Raw genomic sequence first — 15,013 nt, 5'->3', positions numbered from 1 at the left:
TCCGCCAGGAGGAGCGCCAATGCCCTCCGTGGTCCCCACTCGTCGCTCGCATTGGCGTCCATCAGCGGTTGGTATGCCGCCTCTTATATCTCGGGCAGGATGCAAGACGACTTGCTTCTCCCTTTAGAAATCCGTTGCTCCGCGGAAAAGACATCCTTGCGACGCTAATGAGAGCCTTTGCGTGGGTCGAATTGATTTACGCCACTCGGCTGAAATTAGCGTCGCGTACGGGGTAGTTGAGCTTTTCACCACAGGAAAATTCGTTTCAGGACGTTTCCTTCCTCTTTAGCCAACTTAATGAGTGCTTTCGGCTTTTCGACGGATATTTTATTGATAAATTGCCTATCCAAACTTTTGTGTTTCTTGAATGGTCGTAAATTACTGAGGGGGTGCAGCGGTGGAAATTTTTGTCAGGGACTATCCCTGGAGAAAACTTATAGGTATAGTGGGAAAAATAAATTCCTAAATTTGTTTGATATATCAGAGCATGAAGTGTGGAGTACTGGATACATACATACTTAAAGTAATAAACAGCATTTTTTGATAAATATTGGACAATTTGTGAACTACATGACAAAGTACTGTTTTAGTATGAATTAATATGTAAGTGGTTCGACACTTTTGACGAGCCACAGCTCGTCACATTGTATTTCACTAACCGAGGAATCGCTTTTACTTCTTTGTCGAGGAATCGAAAAGGATGTGCCTCAACTGGGAAAAGGAAGCTTATTTCGATATATCCAGGATAAGTTACCGGAAAAAACTGTAAAGTACATGTTCCAGATGAAGTATTGCCCGAGGATAGATTTGCAACGGCTCGGGTTTCCAGTTCTGTCATAAATCTTATTCGTCCGCAGAGTTTGAGGGCAATAAATAGAAAGGATTCGCTCGCTTGGCCGGAGCTTAAAGGATTTCTTTTGTGCGTGTCAATAGGAGGCCTTCCAGTGAGGTGATTTAATAGGAATTACACTCGATGTGGCCTACATTTAATGCGAAGTAAAGGAAAATACATTATTCGTCGCGCTATTCTACAAAAATACGCCTCTGGTTCCAAAAACCTTAAAAAAACTTCACTACACTGATTTACACTTCAATTTTTCTATATTGAACTATTTTTTCTCAGTATTCGTCGTTTTCTACTATTGAAACCATTAAAATCTCTTGGTTTTCTATTTTAAGACCCAAGGGAGGAGATGTAGATGGCAGCTCAGTAGCTGGGACTTCAAACCCTAACTTCTGAACGTTCCTAAAGTATCTTCTGACCAATTGCTCGAAGGCAAAACAAAAGCTATATTCATCAGTGCACTCCACGCTGTTCAGTAACACAGTACACAACAGTTATTGATCACCGCGTTTACAAAGCCCGATTATTGTTCGACGAACTCCATCCGTAGGCGTGACGCGCCTCAAAGAATGCCCAGCCAACCAAGAATTGTCAACAGATCTCCTGACAGCCTTAACAGGCTGAGTAATGACTGGCGTTTTAGCCTTTAAATTATCATCGAGCTTCTCTTCCGTCCCCCTCGGTGCGGAATGAACGGCGCGTGACATGGAAGAAAGCTACAAGCTCCCTCTCTCTCTTTCTCTCTGCTATAAATAGATAAACACGGCCCGCGTGACAGGAAAGGGGGTAGGAATCCTATGGTGTCGGAAGTTGGAGCGTAAAGCTCGTACGATGAAGTGATTTTCGAGTTCATTATGCGGAGAGCGATGAACAGGGAGAGTCTCCAGTATAAAATTAGTTTATATCGCTCGTGATCGGCCGAGGGACTCGGTTCTTGGGGACCAGCTGCGGTCATCAGCGTAGCACCAAGAAAATTAACGTGACAGCTATGGTGCTTCCCTTTGTGCTGTTTATTAGCTTGTGACATATGAAGTGTTCGCGTTGCGGTTATAAAAGTAATATATGGCACAAAGTGATCACTTTGAGTTTTAAATTCTGTGCCCCACCGATGCAGCTTTGGTAGTGGGTGGTATATAATTTTTATCCTCAAGAAGAATGCTGACGCTTGACAACCATCGCAGTGTACTTATTACTATACATGATACTTTCTAAATTCGCAACTACGAACTATGCAACTTTTATTAGAGCAATTTTTAGTCATCTAAACTTGCTAGCATCCAGAACGTCACACCATTAAAAAGTAAAGACCGTCTAATCCACTCGCCCCCATAAACTCGTCTGGATAACGTCTCCAAGTTTCGCTTCCCTCGAAATAGGACTGAAAAGGATTCTCGAGAGGCAAAGTGTCCGTGGAAAAGCCTTAATTGCAAGTGGTGTCGCGGTAAACTGCCAGGTCTGTCGTTCGCTTAATCGGTACTGCCACTAATTTTTCCAGCGGGTCGGGAAAGAAGCTAAGAAAATTGGACGGAGGAAGGACGTGGTCGTTGGAGGCAGACCCGTTCGAATCTAGTGGCCGAGGGAACGCCTTGCAGACAGAGCATATATAATGCAAGGTACAATCGTGACCCTTGAAATTAGATTTATTTGGTCCCGCGGTTGACTCAGGACACAGAGGTCAGCTCCTTCCGGTCAAGGAGCGGTGCCCCGTCTTCCTAACGTGGATCCAATCGATGTGTTGTACATGTGTGCATTGAATGGAGAAGTTGGAACAGAAACGCGAGGTCCACTGTTGATCTTCGGTTCTTGGATACACACTGTGTTCCTTGAGTTATGGTAGAGTGTTACCAATGTTACTTTTCAAGGTATTTCCTGCTTTTTAAATCTAAAGACAGATCTTTTAACTTATGAATTTGAGTGATTTCACTGCTTTATAATTGCTATCACAATACAACTATATTTCCATTTCCTAATTTTTAAATTCTATATTCTAAATTCTATCACAAAAAAGTTTGATATACCATTAAAAATTCACTACTTTAGCATAATTACTGTACACTACGATAATATAATTAATATCTTTCAAACTGAAATTGAACCGATTCTAAATAACTCACAAACAGGGTGATACATCGAGTGTCCTACATAGCAATTTCCTGCGTCATTAATTCATCAATCGATCACGACCTAACGAGGCGCAAATATTATCTAGAATAATATATATTTCTGGGTCACCCACGTCCGTTTCCAAGTACTGAATATATAAGTGAACGTGATGCAGGTTTTCGGGGTTTTTTTTATAACATCGAGCTCGATTGCAGACTGAATTCGAAGTTCCTTATCGATCCCTGCACGTCGAAACGATTGCTCCCATTCGCTGAACGGTTTCGACGAGTTGGTGTTAAATTAACTTGAAAGCCCTGGACGCGAATATTGTGTACTTACTCGCCTGCACGCGCGTGTATGGACACGAGTGTGGTAAACCTTTGAGCTTAAGGAGGGAAATGTTCATTGGATCGAGCCCCGTTTCGAATGTTTGTGTTCCTGTGTAATTGACGGTCCGACAATAGCTATGAATTACTGTAATTGTGGAGACAGAGAAGCGCAATTCCCCAGTAAGCAAGGCATCTTCTATTCCTGTCTATTTAGCTCAGCATAATTCGAACTGTTGTCAAAGTTACATTAACTTTACCCTGGTCAACATTGTTTTTGAAAATTTGAGCCAAAGTTTAATTGAAGCTTAACTTTATGGCAAGCTGATAGCAGTTTACTCTATAACCAATATATTCTACAGTCTCAAAGATTTCTTTAATTGTTCCTTCAGATTAGAATACGAAGTCCCGTTCAGATTAGAATACAAGTACAGTACAAATAGAGTAGTACACTACAATCAACGTACATTAGTGTATTTCAAACCAAAAAAAAGGGTTGAAATGACCTCAACTTGAAGATTGAAAAAAATATTTGAAGCCAAGTAAAATAGCACGTTCACATTAATCAGGTTGCTTCAAATCACTTGCATCCTAGTCACTTAAATTCGAGTAACTTGATTAATCTGAATGAGCCTCTAGCATCAGCTTCTCCGAACGCTAAGCCTCAACTTGAACCGATATTAGCTCGAAAGTAGACTTGTGCATGCAAGGTGGTGGACCGTGATAAAAGCGTAAAATTGTCACGCGCATCGTTAATGTACTCTCGCTGTAATTATTAACGCGAGGACGAGTGATTAATCACTGGAACGGGTCAGGGGGAGGGGTCAGAAAAAAGGGGTAACGATACTAGGGAAGAAAGCGGTCGCGGCGGGCGTCGAGCATTCAGAAGCTGGCGGGCCGAGATAAAAAGTGAATAACACGCGTCGACTCGAATCAATTAATTTCACTTGCCGGCTGGCTACGTGACGTTCATTAATTACGTTGCTCGCGACGATTCTTCGCGGCCTCTAATAAATTCGAATTCGGTCTGCCGCTCTCGCTGGCCTGTCGCTGGACCGTGGGACAGCAGCCGACGTCGTTGATAATTACGCCTGATGAAGATTGCTCGCGACCTTCCGCCATTTCATTTTCTGCGTGCCACGATGGGTGTTCCGTGTCGCGTGATTTCTCCACGGGAAACGATGAATGCAAATGACGTGCGGTTTTATTGTTTGACAATGCATTTTAATGCAATGATTCGTGGTAATTTGTTTGTTCTCGAAATATTTGGTATGAGGTTGCTGTGGGGAGGCTGTGAAAGAAGGGAGAGGCAGAGATAGGGGAAGTTAGGGGATAGTGGAGTGGAGGAATTGGGTGAAAATAATGATGGAGGGATAAATAATGACGGAAAAAAGGGAGTGCTGAAGAAAAAGGGGATGATGAGATGGAAGGGGAAGAAAAGGAGAGAAGCAAGGAATAGTTTGTGATGTGATGAGAGATAGGCATTATTGTAGTGGAAGAGGATAGAATGGCATACAGAAGGCACCAGAGTTTGAAATAATAGAAGGATGAAGATAAGGTAGTTGAAAATTTTAATAAAAAGGTTGTCAAGTACCTACGTACAGAATGTTCGATAAGAGATGTCAGAAAATTGAAGGGGGGATTCTACATGTCAAAATTATCCTACTACCAGCGTGCGTTCATCGAATCAGACAGCGAAGTCAGTAGAATAAGTCCAGAGTCAGACACATTTATCACGGATTTTACGTTGCCTCGTTTGGTCTGTCTTGATTTTCGTCCAATTTTAGCATGTAGAATTACCCTTTAAAATTTCTGACATCTGTCGTCAAACACTCTGTACATACAGATACGTAAAATTAGATCTATTGAAAAAAAACAGAAGGAATTAAATCTGCAAGAAGGGTAAAAGGAGTCAGTGACACAGGATAATTAGAACATCAGGGTAAATGAAGAAAAAATAAGAGACTTATTATCTATACGCGTATGTCTAAAACTGATGAATGAACAATTTCCACTACACGGTCCAATGGATAATAGAGCGATCGATGCTCGTCATGTATAACGAAATGAAGATAGCAGTGGGTGCAAGGGACGATAATGATTACGCAGCTTGATACGAGGCCCCTTGACTGTTCGTGAAAGCCGATAAAAGATAAATTAATGTTATTATACGCCGAGTAGGTGGTTGATTGACAAGAGACGGTTCGTGTCAGACAATTGTTGGCATGACTAAGTGCCTACTCGAAGAGCGCTCCCCCGTGCTTCGCCACTCGTGTGAAGAGCAAATATTATTTATCCCGTAACAACGCTCGTAATTAGCGCGATACGAATGATCCCACGTAATGGGACATCGTTCGCCTGCTACCCTAGTTCTCCTTCTTTCCATCGTGGACGCATTAATTTATTTTCCGTGACGACTAAATAGATAGTTCTGTTTGGGAATTGGGGCAGGAGGAATGCAAATGAAAACAGTTGACAGCGAATTATATATTCCGTTTCTTTGCTGTTCCTCCCGTTCCCCATTCAGTTTTCGCCTGCGATATTATAATTTTCGTTGGCTCGTTTACCTCGGTCAAGTATGTGGAAAATTTGATAAACAGGGAGCAAAACTGCGCTGAATATTTTTATTCAAGACTCGATGCAGAAAGAGCAACCTATTCTAGTGCCACGATGTGGAAGGTAAACTTTAAATTTGAATATAAAGAGCTGCTTAATGGTCGAAGTTGCTACTAGGGAGCAGTATTTTTAAATACTTTTTTCCTTCTGCAAACTTTGTAGCAACCGTTAATACATATTTTGAGAACACGGACTGTTTCAACTTTCTAGGATTCATTAACGATAAACGAGTTTGCTTGGAAGAAACAGTATTTATCTTTTTATTCGACCCTAAATATCTAAATGTTTCAATTTTTTGCCATGAGTTTCGAACAGGAATTCTATAGGTCGAAATAAGACGAAAATAGAAAAGAAACCCTTGGGTTCGTCTGACTTGGCTGACTCTGTTGACTTATTCTACTAACACCGCTGCGGCCAGCTCAACACACGCAGTAGCATAAGTCCGTATATCAGACGTATTTCTCACGCATTCTAAAAATGTCTGCAACAAATAACTGTGAGACAAAGCCTCATTTCGCAACATTTAACACCCATTATCGAACACCCCACACAAAGCAAAGTGGTGGTTAAATAATTCCTCGTACCCGTTACACATCATTGAACGTCCCAAGCAAGCAAACAGCTCTAAAGCCCAACTGCAATCGAACGCCCATAAACCACTGGACTCCTCTCTCCTCCGTTTTCCTCCATAAAACTCAATTTCTCGTGGACCGTCGGGCCATGACGTAACGAAGAAGAATCTTCAGGAGATTGACCGAGGGACAGACACTCGTCTGAGCGGAAGTCTAGCGACTCGAGAGCGACCGAGGGGAGGAAATGGCGGCAGGGTTGCGGGCATCGAAAATGCGGAGAGTCGTCATTATTTTGAGTGCGAGGGGGCGTGGGGGTGGGAGGACGAGCGGCGCCGAGCCGACGAGCCGCGAAACGTTCCAAGGGCCGACGTGTTTTCTCTAACGACGATGATAATACCGTGTTTTCTCGGCTCCGTCGGGGCCCTAGCTCGTCCCATTTCCGACGAATAACAAATGCGACCGGATCGTTACGCGGCACGCGACATTAACGCGCGCGATTCGTCGCCAGCTGCCTTCAATGACCCGAGAAGAAGGGGGGAAGAGCGAAGGCAAGGGGAAACGCGACGACCGCGACGTGTAATTGTTTGCCTGCCACTCTAACTTGCGTGTTCTTGCGGTTCTTTTGGACGGTGAAGCCTGCTTGGTCGAATTGCGTATTTGTCTGGTTCTGGTTGAAGACCTGACTGGTTTAAGCGAGGGTTCTTAGGGACTTGGGATCTTCATTTGTTAATGGAATTGGATTTCCTTTTAGGTACTTGCTGGATATAGCTGAATTTATTCTTCGTGGGATTTTCGTTAACAGGTGTCAGGAATTTGTAAAGGTGATTCTATGAATATACTAAAATGGAGAAAAAATGAACCCTTGATTATTGATATGGAGTCTGGTAGATTAAACGTGATACAGTTTTATTAGTGCTCTTATTTAAGGTATGAAAATTTTTATGATGAAAGATTGGAACATAATATCGCATCTCATTTCTATATTAACATCATATTAACTTGACAATTATTTAATATCAATACATCTGAAGCAGTTTTCTTGTCATAAAACTGAGTATTCCTAGTTGAGAGCTAAAAATGGCGAAGCTATTTTCTGGGACTTCCCTTTTCCCCCAGAATTCCAAATTAAATTTGAAAATTCCACAGGTATTAGAAGTAAAAACCTCCTACTTTGTTAAAATTCCAGCAATCCTTAATCAGTTCCGGAGCTCACAATCTACAAAGACAATTGAATTCTGTCGACTCGCTCCACCATTGAAACGCTAAGCTAGAGCAGTGAAAGGAAGTGGGGAGTCGAAGCAATTTTGGGGCAAATTAAAAGTTAGATGGATGTGTTCCAAGGCATTTTAAAACCACCGCTAGGGGGTCGATGACGATGGAAGTCGGGAGCAGGCCGTCAGAAAAACGTCAAAGCCGGACTCGGTTTGTTTCTGGCTTTCCCGGTGAACCGCACTTGACCGGCGACTTCCCGGATTTCCAGGCTAATGGGACACTTGGAGGTTTCGGAAAAAGAGAGAGCGACTCGAGAAAGACGGTGTTCTCGTTCGAGGAAATCGTGAATAAGGAGCGCAACCCCTTCGACTGCTTTTCCACGGAAACGTGATTAGTGGCCAGATGGCGTGCACCGGGGATGGAAGACGGGGAAATTCAAAGGAGAATCGTTGAGACGGGATTTATGGCGGCATAAGCGAATGTACGATAGCGCGGTGTGTCGTTATCTTGAATTGCATTACCGGGGAATTGCCGGCGGGCTGAAAAAGTGTCACAGATTTTAGAGATATAATTTTATTGGCGGAAATTAGGGAAAAAAGTCTAACACGGGGAGTGGAATTTTTTTATATCTTATTTTCCATATTGCAGTCTGTCAACCCCATGACCAAAGTCTCAATACGATATAATAAGCAGACTACGGATGCAAAAGTCTGCGGCGGAGATCAAATTTTTGATAAATACTATTAAAAGCTAAATCTGAACTGTTAGGTCATCCCATAAATAATGGGTTCTTTTCATTCAGAGCTCTGTCAAATATTACATTTTACCACCATTTTCGACTTATTAGACAGTTATTGAGATTCTTCTTCGAAGGAATCTTCATTTTTTTTATTAAAATATCAAATAAGAAGCTTATTACTTATGGGATGACTTAATAAAAATCTATCTTATTCCGAAAAGAAGTGTCGACTTTTTGCACCGAAGTCTACAAAACTACCCTCATTCTAGAACCAACAAAATTCACTATTATCCTTCTAAAACCACCCTTTCCCTCAGCCAAGTTTTCCCTGCAACTACACGGTATCCAAGCGCTATCTTAATCAACCCCAAAGGCTCTACCCACTCCCAAAATTCCAGCCTCCGCAGTGTACCTCGAAAAACCCTTCCCAACGAAATTTCCTCAACCCTCTCCAAGAAACCAGCTAAGCTAGTAATCGCCGAGACCACGAAACGCCCCGACAAAAACGCGATGCGGAGCTCGAGGGAGCAGAGGGTGCAGAGGGAAAGAAAGGCAGGGGGATGTCGCGAGATAACGAGAAAACGAAGGAAAGAGACGAAGAGGGGTCAGAAAAACGTGGAGAAGGGAGTAGACCTGGTGGTTGGAGGAGCCAGGTATTTTTGCATTATCGTCACGCGCGCAGTCTTATTACGAGCACACGTGGTGTAATATTCTCCCTCCCCTTCGGTTGTTCGCGTCGACTCGCGGCCTCGTCGCGCTCGCATTGTTAGAATGCGACAGGCGGCGCTCATCCGCGACAGCGCGGGGGGGATGATCGAATACGGGAAAAGTTTGCCGAGAGCCGACGCGGATGATACATCCTCTCCCCCTCGATTCTTCGACGCCGCGAACTTTGACGCCGCGTGTCGAGACACATGGCTCCTCGTCTCGTCTTCACGCGTTTTGCCCTCCCCTTCGCGGGGCTTGGATCTTCCCTGGTCCCCTTCGAGGCTCGCCCGTGTCTCGTAATAACGTCCTCCATCGAATGACACCGTGTTTCCTACCCCTGCCACTGTGACTCGGTCGCCATCCCTGCGTGCCGCGAACAGGAGTCGCGAACGTGACCAGCTTCGACAACCTTTCGTACCTATTGGCTCCTGGATGCGATGGGAAACTAAAAGATACTGGAGAGAAATTGTGCCGGTGATGGACGTAAGTTGGGAGTTGTTAAGGATGAAGGGACAGTGTGTGTAATATTGTTGGGAGTAGTGTTGCGCAGGAATTGTTGGGTTTGAGATGTACCATATGTGTTGCTCTAGAAGCTTTTCTTCTTTTTCATTATAATTTTTCAAGTTGGAACCTAATATGTAATAGTAGGTACGTGAGTTAAAGAACAAGATGGACTTGTACTATTCTTCGACTCACCCGTTCAATAGGAGAAGTTAAGGATATCATAAAGGGGAATATTAAAAAGCATCGAGTGATCCTTCAAGCCTCTGCTTACTGCTCACTTCTTCTCTCAGCTGCTGATCAGTTAACAAGGAAAAGTAAGGAATGACTTCAGCTCCCATTTAGAGATGACTTCCATTGAAATCGCTGTCCCTAGTAACAGCTAGAATTCTCGAAGGGTTAAGGACAGGGACTCTGAACACCTGACACGAGGTCAAAGCTTCAAAGAGAGTTTCCCGGGAGAGCCTTCAGCGACCTACAAAACCCTTCCCTCGTTAGCACCTTCTCTACCTCCGCATGACTCCGTGTGAACCCGTTTCCCCGACATTATTCTCGCCAAAAACGATTCGTCCGTCCCTTCGGCCGATGACTTCGGAGTGCTGACGATTTTGGAGCCCTCAACAATGGCGCGGTAACGAATCGAAACGGATATTACGTCAGGTCAAACGCTACGCCAGGGCAGAAGGTGTATAAGATACGCTAAAAGGAAGCAAGTTTTGATTTCGGAAAACCACCCTTTGCCACATCACCTGTGTGAATACCGTTAACGATAAAAGCACGTTGATTCCAAGTCTTTGTGACGTGCGTCTGAGAAGCTGGTGGCTTTTAAATTGTAGATGTTTCTCGAGCAAGATCCACCGACTGCAAACGGTAATATTATTCGTGGATTTAGCCAGCGTCCTGACGCTCGTAAGCGCTAAGTGCCGCTTTTAAGGTTAACGATTTGCGCAAACAGAGACGCGTTTCTTTCTCGGTGTCCTCTGCCGGGTCGCTGAAATCTCTGTGACAGAGGAAAGGCGTACGAGAGTCCCTTTATAGGTGATCTAGAGTACGAAAAGTCTGATTCTGCAGGTAATTTCGGAAGGTGATTAACATGTACCTGGGTACGGTGGTTTGGTACAGGATTTAATATTGATTTGATTTATTTGTAATTTGAAATTGGTTGAGTGTTAAGTGTCGTATCACCCCTTAAAAATTCTGAAAACACTGTGAATATTTTTATAGATATGTTCTTATATCGAAATATAATTCACAGTATTTTGTTCAAACCAAATTTATTCGATTCTATTTACGTAATGGTTATTAAAGCAGTGCCGAAGGATCGTAAGAAGGTAGAAAAAATGAGAAGGAGAATTTGAGATTATAGGTATTCGAAAGGGGAAAAAGGTTTCTCAGCATTTCGCAAAGGAATCACGTTCACCGTGAGCATTACCATTCGTTTTATTAATCCCCGTAAGCTGTGCTTGTGATCATACGGTGCAGCCGACAGAAGCAACGAGATTTCGTGGACGAATCGACCGGTCGATTTGGCAGGCTTGTCGGTAGATTGCACCGCCGCGACAAAACGAAAAGCTGCGCACGTTCGTTTCGACGCCTCGAAACGAGAAATCGTGATTGTCAGCCCGCCGACGCTACCCTATCTGAAATGCCAATTCGGTTCTAAAAAAAAGAACTTTTCTGGGAACTGGAAATTGCGACTTTCGGAGTAAGGCACAGATTCCATGACTTGTAAATCTGAAAATTTGTATGCAATATGAAACAGTGGCAAGTACCTCTTCAGGAGGCTACTTTTTCGAGTAGCTTGTCCATCTTTTATGTAGCACTATAATTTCAATTTTTTTTAATCAGTAATTCAAGTTAATTCCTCAAATTTTCAAAGTACTCAGTCTCAATTAAAACAATTTAATTTTACTTAAAAAAATTCCTTTTTTTCTCCTGTTCTCTGGTTAATAAATTAAAACACTTGAATCTTCACTTCAGTCCTGAACTTTTCAACTATCTACTTAAATTTTTCACGCCATTCAACTGTCTCCAACGCCCCAAATTATTCAACTACTCGAACAGCTTTATCTCTTCTCGGCGAAGCAACGAAGACGTCACATTATGCAAGTTGATCTCGTTCGTCCCTCTTTATTGCGCGATTCTCTAGCTCGTACAGAAAACTCCCCCAGCATAACCATCTCGTAACGGCATAAATCTCCTTTAAAACTATCGTCGAAACAAATCTCGGGATCCGTCGTGCGTGAATTCCGCAAGCAACGTATACGCGGCCGTGCTGCCGCGTACACATACAAAACACGAGGGAGGAGGTCGACCGCTCTCGCCTTTCGATGCAGAACGTCCATTGCATTATTCAATTCTGATCGCTCGCAATAAAGAAGCGGAATAAGAGACACGGGGTCGTCCGAGGCGAACGTACCGCGGGCGAACGCGCGCAATATTTTTCTCAGGGAAATGAAAGACTTTGGGCTCGCCGTACGTGTTGCCCGTCGCAAATATACCTTCGCTTGGATCCTCCTGGCGGACTCTGTCTCGCGATAGTGATAGTTGAAGACGGCCACGGATAATGGAACGGGAAACGAAATGGAGAAGGAAAATAAATCTTTGCGGTGCACCGTCGAGCGGATACTTTGCTGAAACGAAACTTGCCAAGCATCCTTCTTACTTTTGGATTGGACGTTTTGACTATCCCTTTACTGTTCTGTGATGGAGCCTGTGGGGTATTTGTGTAGATTTGATCTCTATCTAGAATGGAAGGATTGTTTCTTTTTCCATTCTTAGGGTACTTTTTTCATTGCATAGTTTTTTGGAGAATGATCTTAGTATATTAAAGTGGACGTCGCTTAAGGGTCTGAATATTCTCTTTGAAGCGGGAGCGAGTTTAAATTTGAAAATTTTCAAATTTTCAAATTTTCAAATTCAAAACCGAATTGTGCAACTAGACTTCATTAATAGCAGAAATGTATAGAAATCGCTAATTATCTCCAGATAGCAAGACACCACAATTACCCCTTCTCATTAGCTACCAATCCTACGAACTCAACAACCAAATCCACTCATCAAAAGGAACAACGGTGTTCCTCCACCTCTCCTTAGGTACATTTCCAAAAAGAATCGTCCCTCGTCGAAGGGGGTGGCAGGGAAACACGATATGAAATATCAATAGGCGAGGAAAGGGGGAAGGGTGCTCGCCGTCCATGCATTAAATCCGGCGTGACGACGAAAGATTGGATTTTCATTTGGCCCCCGACGAAAGGGAGAGCGATTCCTCTCACGTGCCGCGCGATTTTATCCCACCCCGTGCGGCGAGCAGCCGTAGATGCTCGTCGAGATTCCACGGATCGATCTGGGCGGAGCGGAGCGATTTCGTGGCTAATGCATCTACGTGTACAGAGATTTCGCGAAGTTCTCGGACGGTGGATGTATCACGGTCCATCCGTCGATACTCTGTGGACAAACGTACTCGTTATCAGCGAATCCCGCGGCGATTCATTACCTTCGGGGGATCTACTGGCGAAGGTCGTCCCCCTTCTGTATTTGCATACATTTGCATGGGGCTTTGTCCGCCGTGAAAAATTACACAGGCCCGTTTGTTGGACGTGATCGTGATCTGGAAGTGATTTTCGTTAATAATTGTTAGGGGATGCTGGGCTTGCATGCTAATGCGTCGAAATGTTGAAGAAGTGACCGTACTCGATTTTCAACCCCTAAAGCTTGTAGAGGGGATGTGTCCCTACTGGACTGTTACAAGTGGATAAATTGCAGGTTTAGTCAATTGATGAACTCAGATTTGGGAGAACCTTCATTAATCGGTTCTTGATTATCTGTTTTATATTTTATGTTGTTCAGAATTTTATAAAGTCTAGTTTTATTTATGATTATGAAACTGATAGTATAACTGAAAGTATAATTTCATGATACTTTAGTTTTGAATTTAGCCTCAATCCAAGATCTCACTCTACTGTATCAATTCTCTTTACTAAATAATTTTTCTATAATTTAATTACAGTGGCCTAATTACAATATTGACATCACGTCAAGTAAAATATACGATGAAAATATACTTTAAACTAAGTTGACAAAAACGGGATTGCTGAAATTTTAATAGCAGTGAAACTGTGATTACTATTGCTTCTTGTTATAAGACGATGTCTGTGACAGGGATTTGCGAGTGCCAGTGCTGCTAGGCTTTTAACGCGACAGCAATAAACCACGAGAACTGATGCAAAATAAGAGACAGGATTTACGCGAGATTGTATTACCGAGCAGGCCGAAGCAGCTGGCTGGTGTCACGTTTTATAACGTTGCGACTGACATTAGCTGCGTCCGCTCTCGTGTCCCTCCGACAGTTGAACACGAGACCGTGAAGCCCGTTTAAAGATTCATCTGCCCGCCCCTTGGCTAATAACAGTCGAACTGCCGACTGTTTAGCCCTGTTATATCGATTCCTCGAACAGTTGACTGACGATATGGGGATTTTCGGAACGGACGTTTTCGTCTTTAACTCTCGTTAAAACAATTTCTTTTCCCTTAGCCGTGGTACATGACACTACATTTTACTCTTATTTTTAACTGCAAGACACATTGACAAAGAAACCCATAGAACAAGATGTTCTACAGACTACTAACATCACACACAGTATTGTACGCCTAACATTTCTAGCAAAATCTGAATTTTTTCTCGAATTCCTTTCTTTTCAATTCACAATATTTTGTAGGTTGCTTGATGGAAATTAGCTACACTAGCAGCAACTTATTTACTTTGAATAGCTAATGGTATCCTCCATTCAAGAGCTACTCAGCAGACTAATTCAATGACATGAGGGTTGTCACGTGTCGCCGTCAGCCCTGTCCAAGGGCCAATTTTCGTTTCCCTCAGTTTCCCCGAAAATCCTTTCGCCTCTCGTTTCCTCGTTACTCATGGAGATTAATATTCAAAGAGGAACGACTGGGATGAGAAGCCCGACGCTTCCGAGGGGTAACACTTGTAAACTATACGCGGGTCATCGAACGACCACGAAGATCCTTGTGCTTTAAAAATCGCGATAACGACTTTTCCTTCCTTCTCCTGGGCGTCGCATTGAATATTCAGCGGTATTGCGTCTATTATTAGCGAGCTTGCCTTTAAGGCCGCGGGCAGTTACAAAAGAAGGGGCAGGGGGTCGAGGCGAGGGGGTGAAAGGTCGATGTGTTCCTGGGTTACGGCTACAAGAAGCGGTAATCGGACGATTAAAATTACAATCTTGACGTAATCACGCTGTTGTACTACACGCCTCGGGCACGGTTGCTTCTAATTAATATTAAGAGAGCGAAATTAATAATTAACGAGGCTGGGTCGCGTTGCTAGTCTTGGAGCACCACCCTACGCTGACTCCTCGCGCGTTCTTTTGCG

At 43.4% G+C, this 15,013-nt stretch overlaps 1 protein-coding gene across 3 annotated transcripts in view; it reads left to right on the top strand.

The window, feature by feature from the left end:
• Nucleotides 1–15,013, top strand: part of Ten-a (Teneurin-a transmembrane protein) — a 546,410-nt gene that overhangs the window by 488,496 nt on the left and 42,901 nt on the right. The window lies entirely within an intron of this gene.

This window comes from Calliopsis andreniformis, chromosome 3, assembly GCF_051401765.1.
Source record: "Calliopsis andreniformis isolate RMS-2024a chromosome 3, iyCalAndr_principal, whole genome shotgun sequence".
NCBI lineage: Eukaryota > Metazoa > Arthropoda > Insecta > Hymenoptera > Andrenidae > Calliopsis > Calliopsis andreniformis.
The sequence above is the reverse complement of the archived record's forward strand: the minus strand, read 5'-3'. Positions and strand labels throughout refer to the sequence as shown.